The sequence below is a fragment of the Manis javanica genome, chromosome 18, assembly GCF_040802235.1.
Source record: "Manis javanica isolate MJ-LG chromosome 18, MJ_LKY, whole genome shotgun sequence".
NCBI classification, from domain to species: Eukaryota; Metazoa; Chordata; class Mammalia; order Pholidota; family Manidae; genus Manis; species Manis javanica.
In genome coordinates, this window is record NC_133173.1 from 10664456 (window position 1) to 10679101 (window position 14646).

Sequence of the window (14646 nt, forward strand, 5' to 3'; positions counted from 1 at the left end):
GCTGCATAATTTATAAACTATTTTCAGGTAACTGTTCTTATTGAATTCTTACAACTTTGTGAAAGAGGGTTATTATATTTGTTCCAATATTTTTTAAAGAGTAAATTGCAGTTCAAAGATATTAAGTGAATTTCTTGGGTCTCCCAGATAACATAATAAAATTTTAATTCCAGTTATTTTTACTCCAAAGTTTTCTACTCTATCACTTTGACATTAATTATTCAGTAAAATTTTGGAATATATGGCATAGAGTATAGAACAAGAAAGATGGAGGGAAATGTTAGGTAGAGGTTGTAGATGACTTTATAAAGGAAGTACAGTATAAGAAACATTTAAAAAATGGATGTGATTTAAATAGGAAAACAAAGAAAAAATCAAAGATGTTTAGGGAGGAGGAGTGCATGGGATTTGAGGAAAGAGAAAGCATACATTCCTAAGAAGCTTCTGGAGTGAATCGGCCTTTCTCAGATAGATGTCTAGGTTAGTTATTAAAGTAAATTTTGCCCGCTCCATGCCTGCACACACAAGGGTGAAAGAGAACATGACCATCAGTTCAAGTCACGGACAGGAAATCATAGTACATACCACTAGTCCATTGACTGGTCCACTCTACTGGACAAGCATTTCATGAATTTTCCCTCTTCAAACTTCAACCCACTCTTCTTCATTGTCAATCTCAAATGATGACCTTTATTTCTAGTTGACTAGGATAACAGATCCCATTAAATTAGAATTTGCCAATGGCTCTCAAGTTTAAATCTCTAGACTGTAGTCTCAACTTCATGCTTGTATACCCAGTTGCCTATGCATCACGTTTATTTGAATATTCAATAAACTCTCCAAATTTCCCATAACCAAAACCAGATGGCTGGTTTTCTTCCTCCATATCTGCTCTCAGCAAGTGCCAAGGCCATAATTCCACTGTCCACATTATTATCGGCAACTCCTCTCCATCTTCTCACATTTCCACATCCTCTCCATCAGGAATCCCTTTTGGTGCAATATTTAAATATGGTTCACCCTTGCATGTTGGGGTTGAATTGTCCTGGTCCACTTATATACAGATTTTTAAAAGTAAATATTTTGGAAAATCTTTTTGAGATTTGTGACAATTTGAGAAAACGTTTTCTTTTCCCTAGCTTACTTTATTATAACGGTATACAAAACATATACAAAATATGTGCCAATCAACTGTTCATGCTGTTGGAAAGGCATCCTGTCAATAGTAGGTTTTCAGTAGTTAAGTTTTTGAGGAAGTCAAAAGTTACATGCAGATTTCCACCTGTGCAGGAGAATCAGTCTCCTTAGCCCCCACATCGTTCAAGGATCAAGTGTACCTAGAACATAACCAATTCCGCAAACACCAGGTCAAGACTTCCCCTTGGTCCGAGGCATCATTAGCCTCACTTGGTTATTGGCATTGTCTTCTAATGAGACCATCTTCCTCTAGTCTTTCTCCCTTTCCAGTCTACTATCAACAGAGCACCCAAGTGCCCCACATTATGTTTCTTCTGTCCAGAACCTTCCACTGGCAGTTTATTCTATCTCTTCTGCACAGCCCAGGTACTTACCTTGCTCACAAGGCCCTACAGGGCTTGGCCTTCTGCTCTCTCTCCAGCATCTTCCACTGCACGCTAACTACCCTCGTCTCGCTATACATCAAAAACATGTGACCTGCTTCTACATGGGGCAGTGAACTGTGTATTTTCTATGCATACATTTTCCTTCCCCAAATGCCTTACTCTCTTTGAACTCTTTCGTTCTGTTGTATCTCATTCAACTCTTCGACCCTACTTTTAAAAATTTCAGTTCCATTTCAGACCCGGGATTTCTCTACCCGCTTTCCCATCTCTTTTTGTCTGTACCATATTTATTGTAATCTGATATATTATATATATTTTACTTGTTCATTTATTGCCTCTCTTCTCCTACTGAAACATGAGCTCCCAGGTGGAGCCACGCTGTTTTGTCCATTGCTGGATTCCTGGCAATGAGCACAGTACCTTTCACATGGGGGAGTGAATGAATATGTGTTAAAGTGAATAAATGGCTGCATTCATTATGGCCAGATCTATGGCAGTTTTTGAAACCAGGGACATTGAGTTGTTAATGTTCTTAGCAAGATGTAAATATATAGGGATTAATATGACTGAAATAGCTAGGATATTTTATATGTTGAAGAAATTATGATAATAATTAATTTTCTGACAGTGGTGGTGACAAGGTCCTCTAAGACCTACATGTAGTCAGGGAAGGGTTTTTTATTTTAAGTGTTCTCAGTTCCAGGGTGTGATCACTAGATGTAAGACAAAGAGAGCAGATGGGAGACTGTCACAGTAGTCCAGGTTTGAAAAGATGTGGATATGAATTAAGAGTATGACTGGCAATGTGGAAGACAGAAAGACATAAATTTGAGATATGATTAAAGGGCAAAGTGGAAATAGAATGGATGCTATGGATAACTGACCTTGAGGCTGCTTTCAAATTAGGATATTGGACAAATAATCACACCCTTGATTTAAAAGATCTATTTGGCCAAGTTCGATTGCTTCCTATTGCCCTTTTTTGACTTATTTTGTACTTTTAGCCAGGAAAAAACAACAATAGTAAACAAAAGATGGAGACTGAATCTGTAGTCACTAATGACTTCCTGCTTTTCTGAATTTGTGCAAATTCTTTTGGGGACCAGAGGAATACTTGAGCATTCTCTGGGTGGCTCCAGATAGGCTTGGATAGTGTCAATTTTGTTCCTCTCCATGGCATGATCCGATCAATAATTTTCTGTGGTCTTTTTATTAAAACATTGGGACTTTCTGATTTTGTTGTTTCTACCCCATTATGCCACCAGTACAGGCATGTTTTGTGGTGCTATCACAACGTAAAGTGAAGGTCACTGGAGAAGTTTTTGACTTTGTTGGGAATTCTCACTTGCTAAGCTCCCAGTAGTCGTGTATCAGAACAGGTCATTGTTACGGTTTGTCAGCCATGCTCAGTGGTAGAATCTCACACACCATCTGTTCTCAGATGCCTGGTTTTGCCCAGAGCTATTTGTTCTTCTTTTTTTTTTTTCTCCCCACCAATGTCCACAAACACCAAGCAGGAAAATCTTAGCACATTTTACTGTTATTGGAGTGATTAAGTGTTAAGTGAATTAAAGTTGGGGAGGCCACTGCCTTGAGGGACTGGGCCAAAGTTCATACATACCGAGAAATAGAAATTCCCCTGTAAGCCGGTGAGTTTTCTTTTTGGTCCTATGACAGACTTTAAAGGTTAGAAGGAGGTGAGACCCTGTGCCCCTGTAGCTCTTTTTTGCCCACCAATGAAGCTGAGGTAAGGGGGGGAATTAGCATTTACTCAGCATTATGATTTCCTGCCATTACTGAGTGTCATTAAGTGCTGGTCTCTATACCAGGCATTCTCATCTCAGATCATGGTTAAGGAGGTATGCAGGTGGTTCAGCTGAATCATTCTTTTACATGTAAAATTTACCTTTAAAAATGCGAGACCACAGCTACGATGGACAGCCTGCATGATGTACCCAAAGGAGAGGCCAGGGGATCTGCCGTTTAACAACTACCCAATGATTTTCAGGATCAAGCAAGTGTGGACATTCCTGACAAGGGAAATAACTGAGTTAAGAAGCTGGAGAAACTGGTGTGAAGTCTAGCTCAGTCCTCACCAACTACTGAGGCCACTTTGACCCAACCAATCTAGACAAGTTTTCATTTCCTAAGTTTTGAAATAAGAAAAATAGTATAAATCTCTTTTAATGTAAAAGAGTTATCTTTACTACACAGGAAAAGTATCTGGTACCTAAACAATATGAAAGAAATTAAACCTACTATTAACTTAAAAGTTACAGAACATAAATATTTGGTACATTTGAATTAAAAGACTGCTCAGAGACTGATAAAATCACAGGTAAATAATCTTACACCACTTAAAATTTAGCAACCAACTAAGAAATGAAAGCCTATGGACATTTAAATATCACTCAGGTCCTCTTACTGAACCCTTCACAGTAAACCACATAATCAACTAAAGCAAATTGAGATGATCTGTGCCAAGGTCAGAGAGTACAGACATGAAGAAAATCCACAATACATAGATAAACCATCTGGGGTTTGGGATATATACTATTAGACATTTCATACCATTTTTACCACTTGCTCAGGTTAGCTTGTGGAGCTGTCTCAAGTAGCAAATAATTCATTATAGGCAATTTGGAACGAAATGTTAGACAAATGTTTACTACAGTTTTAATGGAGGTAGAGTTTACAAGGCTAATAAGTGATTTTTCTCTATGTTCTTTCATTTAACAAGTATCGATTTAGTGCTTCCACACATAACATAGCATGCTGGCCACTGGGGAAGGGAATATGAAATAACATTTGGAATTTACTGAATAAAATATGTAATTTATAATTTAGTAGCAACAAGGAGGGAACAAACCAGAAACGACCACCGTCCTTGAAGGACTGCAAAACCTAGTTTCCTCCCTCAGAGATATGAAGCTCTCTGCCCACATTTGCCACGTGTGCAAGTGCATCTTAACTGTTAGGTGCATATATTCCTGTCCCTCCTGAGAATCCTGTTCCACAGACATGGAACCAGCTGGATATTGTTTATGCTTCAGTGTTGATTTTGGCCCTGTCCCACTTCTCTAAATTTAAGCCTGCAGCCTAAGAGCGAGAAATTAAGGAGTGGGGCAGAGCAGTTGATATAACCTAGTTGCATGGTGGAGATTTGGGTTTGAGCTCCTTTCTGCTCCTGCTTGACAGGCAACTTTGAGCAAGGAATTTATATTTTCAGACCCTTTTGTCCTCATCTGGAGACTCTCTAGTGAACTATCCAAATAGGCTTTTAGGTAACTGGAAAACTGCTTATGTAATAGGTAAATATAAATTTCTCATTACTCAGTAAACCAAGTGGATATATTTAATGATAATAAAGCAATGCTGATATAAAGCCTTAGAGTGGTGATATTGAGTTTATTTTTTAAAGAGGATATTTTGAATATATGTACTGACACATATGGAGACTCAATACAATATTACTTCTACCTGTAGATATTGAAATATGTACATTGAAAAATATATACATTTATCAATTAAAATATCTTATAATAAAAAGTTGTAAAATGCAAGTTATTTCAAGAATGGCATGAAGGGAATGCCTTTTCCCCACCTCAAAAAAAAACCTTTTTCCCTGTCTTTCTCATGAACCGTTGTCATTTATGCACTTGGTATACATCAACAACAAAAGGAAGAACTATGGAAAAATTCCCCAGCATTCTTAAACTAAAAAGGGGAACCATTGTATGCTGCCAAAATCTGGGAAAACCCTCTAGCTCCCCCATTCTGGGACCCCCTTTTATGGTGCCTATACAGTGTGGATTTATGTTCACCAGAATATCACCTAAAGTATAGCAAATAGAATATAAAGTGCCATATTGGGCTACCATATGGCTACTAACCTCAGAGGTTGGTGGCAACTATCAATGTAGAAATTTGAAAGCAGACCGAGCCTCAGGATAGAACCAGTTCTCACTCAAGCGTGCTATATAATTGGCTGTAGTGAGAAACTAAAAAATGTCTCAGAAACCAGATGGATTTGAAATGTTCCATTATTCATAAACACTTTTTTTTTTTTGCATTTGTACTTGTTTCCATTCCCAAATATTCTGCCACAGCCATTTGCTGAAGAAGGTGTGAAAAGGACAAAAATCTTTGCTTGCTTTTTTGGAAGGTGTCCCTGCAGCCACAGCACCTGAGAAGCTAGAAGAAATGACTGGGGCAGTTTGTTTCCCTAGGGACTCCTCTCAGCCTGTTTGTGTTAAGTGTGAACGCGGGTGTGGTGAGATCTTTGGGGTGGGAGGGGGCTTGTTGTGTACATGGCCACAGATGATCATGGGCTTTCTGAGCTTGGAGCTGAAGAAGTTCATCCTCTCCAAACCCCAAGCTTCTATTTCCCCCTTTTAGATCAACCAAATGACAATCATTGATGCCTTTCTGACCGGAAGTGACTCCCAGGGGAGAAAATTGCTCCACTTCCATCCTCCCCAACCCCTAAATCTTTCCTCCAGCAGGAGAGAGAAAGCGGCAGAGATACTTCAATCAGAGGTGGAGGTTTTTTTCAAATAAATAACATGCCAAGCAACAAAGGAGAAACTCATCAGCGGCATGGGTAAACAACGAAGGGTTGTAAAACCCTCTCACACAAGCAGCTTTGCAGTTTGGTAATTTACATACCAGCTGAAATGCAAAACAGAGAGCATCTTTCAAAGAATATTTGTGCAAGAAGAAAATCCAGGTACTGATTCTAACCCAGATAAGGGTTCATCCAATTCTTCATTACTTTCTGTAAGGTGCTATTTGAGGTTCCATAGGGGGAAAAAAAATCAATAAGCATATCACTTTGTCTTATTTGACATAGAGACAAACTCAATCTTCCTAATCTAAGGAGATCGATGACAAAATGCAAGTGACCATGATCTCTTAGCAAAGGAAAATTAATTAGAAAATTTTACATATGATTAATTCTGCCATATTTTCTTTCAGACAACATTGCAATTATTGCCTAAGAGAAAAGATCATAATCGTTTTGTTAGTTCCAGTCATTCTCTAAAACAGGTAAAATTGTTACGTGGTAGACCAAAGTGTTCCTAATTCCAAGCAAAGAATTCTACAGTCTTCCACGATAGAATAAAAAAAGAAGATAATAATAGCCACACAAATAATATTTTTAGATAGTTTCTCTGTATTAAGTCCTGTAATGGAGATTGTCTCATTTAATCCTGATAACTATGTTTTTGAAAATTAATCTCATTTTATAGATAGGAAAACTCAATCTTAAAAAAGTTCAAGTTTCCAGTTAAAAGGAAATGTGAATAGCATATTTTGGCTGTAGTTCTTAACCACATAACTACGGGGAAATGTTTAACTGAGTTTAAGGTGTTAAATATTCTTGAATACTTATGAAATATAGAATTATGAAAATTAGAATATTGAAAACATTGATGAACATGGAATTAACTCTGAAGAGAAAAATTTAGGAAGATGTTTGTATTAAACTTGCTCACCATCAAAGATCCAGATTAACAGAGGGCATGAATCTGGAGAAAAGGAAGCCACTGGTAGAACTTTGAGACAAAGTACATTTTAAAATTTGCACGTGAATAGAAATTAGATGCAGGGAGTTAAGGTATAGTTGGGTAATGAAGATGTGGTGGAGAACAAAATAATAAAAGTCAGTCTAGAAGCCTCACAGTGAAAAAGGAAACATGGTAGCTACCTTTGAAGGAACAGGAAAGATTTCCTCAGTCCAGGGAACTTGTGCCTGCATGAAGGCCTGGGGCCTTTAAGCTGAAAGAGAGGGCCAAAGAGGATGGAGAGAGAAAGAAGACTTGAAGAAATCTGGGTCAAGAAGTAAATTCTTCAAGGGAAGGTAAACACTTTTTCTTGTAAGAGAGGGGGTGGCTAAAAATGGAATGGGTGGCTAAAAAGGGAAAATCTGCTACCATTCCCTCACCAATCCCAATGTCTATTTATTTATTTATTTGGTTAGTTAGTTCTTTAGCTTGTTAGTTTTTTCTTTAGTGGCAAGACCATCCCTCACTTACCACTGAAGTTTGAAAAGTTTGGACTTCCTCAACCCCATCCACTTTCTTGTCCTCACATCCATTCAGCTCCTGGAAGTCCCCGATCACTTCCCCACTTAACAGTCTTTTCCTTTCCCACCAGCACCTATAGCCTCCCCACTGGTCTGTAGTCTTTTAAGAAGAATGCCATTAATTGAACCCATTCTATATGCCAGGCACTGTGATTAAGTCACAGAACAACCCTCAGAAGAGGGACATAATAACACCACTTTGTGGGAGGCCATTGAGAATTTCAGAAGGGAAGTAACTTGAGTCCACATGATTGATTATAGGTCAAGAGCCAGAAACCACAGTCAGGTCTGTCTAATGGAAAAACGATCGCCTGCCATACCAACTCTTAAAGGCACATGAAATAGCTGCAAGAGTTGCGCTGGAAACCAGACTAGAGAATCAACAGAGATAACCATCAGCAGCGACAGCGCCATTGGATTGCTGTAGTGTCAACCCACAGTGGTCACTTCCATCCAGTTCTGTGACTTCCTTCAGAAAGGTACTGCATCCTGAGGTGTGGGCACATAAGAGAGAGAGAGTTCAGATCATCACAGGAGAGGATTGTTTTGGCAAGGAGGACAACCAGGCTGGGGGCAAAATGCAAAATGACAGCCTTGGGGTTTAAGGAAAAGCACAGAGGCGAGTGAATGAATCTCACTTGAGGTCCCCTTTGCTGAGTCCATCTGGGGTAGAGGCTTCTCTTCATCTTCAGCCTTGAACATGCAGTTCTGTCTCTTGGACCTCAGGTTCTGGCCTCCTAGAACTCCTAATCATAGCCCATTTATTCTTTCTCATCTCCAGCCTTTTTTTACTTTTCATTTTACACAAGATATTACAAGAATGTATGTGTGTGTTTGTATAATACATGCATATTTAAAATTCCACCATTATAATAAATGTACTTTTTTCAAGTTTTCTACTTTCTTCCTTGTACAGAATCATATATGCATTTTTAATAGTTCCAATGAGGAACCAGATGCCGTGTTTTACTGTGCATGTTTTACTGTTTCATACCTTCCGTAATTTTCCATTTTAATGGAGGCTAAAGCTGCATTAAGTTGCCCCCATTTATCTCTAATCAATCTCCACTTTTGAACATTTAGCTGGTTCTCAAACTTTTGTCACTGGCAATACTGCTAGAGAATATTTATGAAGAAAGTACTTTCCTTTTGAATTGTTTCTTTACTTGAACATTTCAGAAGTGGAGTTACCAGGTCCAGCTTTCTCCCTTGCAAATGAGTCTTTATATTCCCATTAGGTAATCTTTCATTGTTATTTTTCACCACTCCCATGTACACACTAATTATTTCTCCAAACGTGTAATGTCAAAGACACAGTAATAGCTTTAACATTCATATCACTCCTATCATTGCTAAATAGCTCTATTTTTAGAATGCATATGTAATTGGAAAATATAACAATATAACATGTGTAATATTACAATCTTCTATATGTCTCTCAATGATCAGTGCATTATATATCCTTACTTCCTTTGAAAATCATTTATGCATTCAAAAAATATTTTCTGATCACTGCAAACCCTTACCCTCACATTTTTATTGCTCTCTTAGGAGGATAATCAATGACAAAAGCAATAATGAAGATAAGCCCAAGTTAACACTTGGAGAGCCAAGAAGAGTCACCCTACTCAGAGAGCTCATAAGGAAAATGATTTTTTTCCCTTTTATTGACAAAACTGCATCACAAAACATACAAACATGAGTGTTTTATTTGGAGGACCTAATTGAGGGTTTTAGGATTCATTACGTAGACGCCTCTGTGGAAGTGTTTACTCACCCCATGTAAAATAGTATGAGGCATCCTTACCCTGATCTTACTTTATCACTTGCTTTAAAAGGGGCACAATGGAAAGAGTATATCCTAGAGATGTGGGGAGTCATAAGTCACATCCTTTTATCTGGTTATTGGGTAATGAGAAACATTCGTGGATACCTGGACTTTGGAGAGTTGAAATAATCACTTAATGGTTTGTGCTTCACAGTGACCTCCTTCCTTCCAGCCTTGGTTCTTAACAAACATTTTTCTGAGGGGAGAGGTATTTTTCTTGCAGCCCTCCTTTCAGAAAATATAACGTATGGATTCATTGTTTCTGTCATGCTATTGATTTACTTCCCAAATCTCACAAACGTGATGAGGAAATGTATTCTTCTTCATGTGTGGGATATTTAGATTGTTTCTCAACATGTTAAAGGAAGTGTAGGATTGATAAAACGCTAATATCACTTTGCATTTAAAATGCAATTTCCATGTTTACATTTCCTGAATTTTTTGTATATAGATGAAGATCTAGATGTATCTACTTTAGTCTTAAAAACTGTGTGCTTGCTTCCTAACAGTACTTTCATTGGCTTGTGTGATTTTTTTTTCTATTATATGCAGTGTTTCCTGTCATTTCTATTCTTTGGCAACCTTAAACAACCTGACCATCTCTAATATTCTGAACATCTTTTGAAGCTCAACTGACCACTGCCACCAAAAAATGGACACATGTGCTATATGAATAAGTGTTTCCTCCTGACTAGTTAACAAAAACTTCCCCAAGCGGTTTGATAAGCAAACAGACATCCACAAGAGAATGGCCCCCGATTCCCCAAAGAGACCGACGGAAGTCATACTTCCCAAGTCAGGAAAAGAAAGGCAGGACGTGGGTGATTCGGAGAAAGGTGCAGGGTTCCAGGACAGACAGGAAGCAGGGACATATGGCAATTGAATCAAAGGGGACCGCTGAGTGTCTGCTCAATTGTTTGAGTTGCAAAGCCTACAACCCTTATACAATGTGGTACTTTGACCACAACTTCAGGGAAACGAAAAGCCGCAGTTTCTGGCAATGTCTGTGAGTGAAAGCATTTCAGAGGGCAAGAGAATTCATCATTGAATGAAGACGAAGGAGGAATTTTTAGATGAGGATTATAAAGGGAGATCTGGTCCAAGAGTGGCGACTTGGTTTTTCAGAGACAATATTTGATATTCAGAGACAATCTTCAATATCCATGAAGAATTTGAATCTTCGCTGGATCGTGTACTAATTTAGAGTACAACCAAGATGAAGTCCAATTATGAGCCAGAGAAGTCAATCTCTGAGTAGTGAAAAAGGTGGGTACAAAAACGTTTGGTAAACTTTAAATCATATGGTAAACTTTAAATCATAATATAGACAATAATAGTAATTATGCACCTGAAGAGATTTGGAGTCAGGGTCGTAGAGTTGGGGTTTAGTATTTTTGATACTAAAATTGCAAAGGATATTATTTGACAGAGAAAGTAGATAAGAGCCTGTAAGTGAAAAGAAGCAAGAAAGAGGGTGCAGAACCCAGGAGACCCGGGTCCTAAGGATATGTCAGAAACAGCCATTTTTCAATTCCGGGCACCTCAGTAACCAACAACCTTTCCCCATGTCCTAAAGTCACTCAGATAAATCTCTGTTCCTTGGAACCAAACAAAGTCCCCACTCTCTCTACTCCTGTACCAGCACAGGGCCCATTATGCTGACCTTAGGTCAGAGATACATTTGACATCTTGGAAATTCCATATAAACATTCTCACAGTCCTGAAAGGGTGAAGAGTGTGAGAGAAGGACAGGCTAGAATGGGGGTTAGAATATGTAATGATAGGGAGTTGCTAAGGAACTGGGAAGCAAACCCGATTCTCTCAATTCTCACTAAAATCAGTAACAAAAACCTAGATGCTCAGAGCACTGCCCAGAAGAGTGTTTTCCTTTCCCTGGCTTTTTCATTTTTATTCCTCATTGAGACTTAGTTTCATTTTCAGTGATTCCTGGGTGAGTGAAATAACATTTCACTCAAGAGTTAAAAGGGGTCAGTGTGGGTCTTGTCAGGGTGTTTTTGGATCTTTCATGCTGACCTGGAATTAGTGCACGTGCCTCTAAGTGCTGCTTCAACCACCCAGTACACCATGAAATATGTTTTCCGCTACAATGATATTGCTGGCAGTGCATAAAACAAATGGCCTGGGTCAGAAATAGCCTGACTCCAACTTTAAGTGGAATCTTCTGGATACAGGTTACTGCGGAGAACGCTTCTGAAACTTTCTTCTATTAAGATAGTTTTTTAATTTTCATTTCTATCTTTTAAAGCTATTCATTAACTTGGTTCATCCTCATAACAGCCTGAGGGACTAAATTCTGTATGGTAAATTCTAATGCACGGATGAGGAAACTGAAGTTCAGAGGCTTAAATGTCTTGCCCCAGGTCTCAAGCTAGGAACTGCTGAGCTTGGAATACAAACCAGGAGGCTGGAAACTTCAAGTCTTTGTTTTTCCGACTCTGCTGCTCTGACTCATCTTATTCAAAATTGCATCAGTTAAGGTTTGGGTTTGGTGTCATACAACACATAACTCAAATAACCAGAGGTTAGAAAAGATAGGGATTTAGGTTCTCCCATATGACAATAAATTCAGAGCTAAGTAATCCAGCATTGGTTGAGGGAAATGTTTTCCGGTTTCCCACTGTGATCAGGCCCATGAAGGTAGCTGCCATTCCAGCCATCACGACTGTAATCCAGGCAGCAGTAAAGGGTTAGAAACAACAGGCAGAGTGGCACCTGTATCAGGAAGGCACCACCTTTCCAGAAATGCACACAAATGATCGAAAATGTGTTTCATGTGTTCACCACTAGTGGTCTACCATCCCTAGAAATGTAATTTTTATCTGACAATATGCTTCCCCCAACAAAACAGAAATACCATCAGTAAGAAAGAAAGTGGGAATGGATTTTGCATAAGCACCCAGAAGTATATGTCCCCCAAGACTTCTATATCTTCATTTCGAAAATATTCAAATGTTTCCTTTGGGGGCATTTTTGTCCCAGTGGCATCCTGCCACTCCTTATTTTATGTGTACGCCCTGAGAACATGTGCACATGTTGACTGACAGTCACTTTGGCTGTCTCTGTCTCTGCCAGCTGTATGAAGACTACACTAGACAGAGCTTTAAACCCACACTCTAATTGTTCTGGAAGTTTTGGTATTCCTCTCATTTATACAGATTCTTACTGGGTAAAGTTACAAAAAAATATTTCCCAGAGTAAGAGGGAAAGCTTTGGCATATATAATTCAACTATTTTTACATAATAAAGTAAAGCAACAACAGCAAAAAAATGATAATATTGTTGGGCACCCAACAACTTTAACCAATCAAGAAATTAATGTCTTCAAAGTTAGAAGCTGACTCTCGCACCATGGGTATTTGTTTCCCCTGAGCATTACTCATCCTAAAGGCTGATTCCCACTGTTCACCTTCCCACTTGGCAGTGGAAATTAAATGGCTTGTGATTCACAGTCTCAGCCTTGGAGAAGAGATTTATAATGAAAGGGGTTTATAATGTGTCTCTAGTCTCCCTGGCCCTTCTTTGTCCCCACTAAATCCCTTCTGTACTGTGGGATTTTACAAGCGACTTTATGTCCTCAGGTCTTGCCAGACCAGTGAAGATGTTTGCAAGGGATTGCCCTGTAAATTTCCCAGACATCACATTGGCTAATTAATCCCAGATTATGCTGAATGTGCACTAGAAAATTTGGACTATCCAGAAAATGAATCCGTCATCTAACAAAGAAGTGAGATGGGGTAGGGGAGGGAGAGATTTGGAGGGGGAGATAGCAGGAATGACTGCAAAGACATGGCAAGTGAGATTGGAGAAGAACCAGGTTTATGTGGAGGGTCTAATCCCCGGGTAGGAAACTCCAAGATGAATGGAGGGTTCAGTAATGCTAAATACTCTAACATCTGAGGAGGGTGATAAGACTGACCATTGTTTGTTAATTAGGATGTAGTCAATGAGCTTGCTAAGGTAGTTTTAGAGGGATGGTGGTGGGTACACACACTCACGTACACCTTCACATGAATCATAGGTATATGCTGTGTTACAAATCTCAGTGTATAAATACTGAAATAACATAGATAATTTGGAAAGGGTGACTTTATTTAGATGATAGTAAATAGGATTGATAAAAATAATATGGTTTAGTGTCCATTTACATGATTACCCATCCCTCACACAATTCAGTACCATGTCTTTTGAACATACTTTTTTCCACTTTTCAGCTGCACAAACCATGAAAGATAGAGCTTCTACAGCTATTTTGAGCTCCACAAATCCAAAGAAGAGTAAGAATACATAGCTTTGTTCCATATGACACATTAAAATGAGAAATGATGAGGTTGATAGGTGAATCATTAATACTTTTTACACATTATTAACATCACTGTATAGTTCCAGAAGGTTTTCCTACTCTCTTCACATTAGTCATAATCATTACTGTCAATTTTGGGTGTTAATTTTCTTCTTTCGGCAAGCTTTTATAAGGGGAAAACTGTCTTAGAATTTGAATGAAATGACTTCATTGCATCCTCATCTTGGAATGATAGTTTCACTTGAAAACATATTTTTAGGTTGGTCATTGTTTCACACTCTACTTTGACATAACCATTCCATCATTTTATGTTCTCTATTACCCTTGTGAAAAGTTTAGGGTTGACGTAATGGGTGGATTTGCATTTGTAAGTAATCTGCCTGTTCTTTAAGGCTGCTTTAAGATTTTCTTTTTTTTTGTATCCTGAAGTTTTACTGTATGCCCAGTATAAAGCTATTTCTAATTTCTTATGTTTCCATCTCAACCCCTCAAATAAAAGTTACAAGTCCTTTAGGGAAAATGGCAAGGCCTTGTGTTTTCAAAATACCCTTTCCTCATTCTCCCTTTCATCTCTCCTGTTCTTGTCTCCATATCACTTGATCTTACCTTCATACTTGCCATCTCTTTCTTTTTATGCTGAATTCTTGATAATTATCTTCCAATGAAGTCACGAATGCATTTTTTACACATGTCTAACTTACTATTTAACTTAATTGCTAATAAAAGTTCTATTATAAAGACTGCATTTTATAATTATAATTCAATTTTGTTCTTTTTACACATTTTGTCTATTACCATTGCTTTTTGGTGTGGTGTTTTATTATTC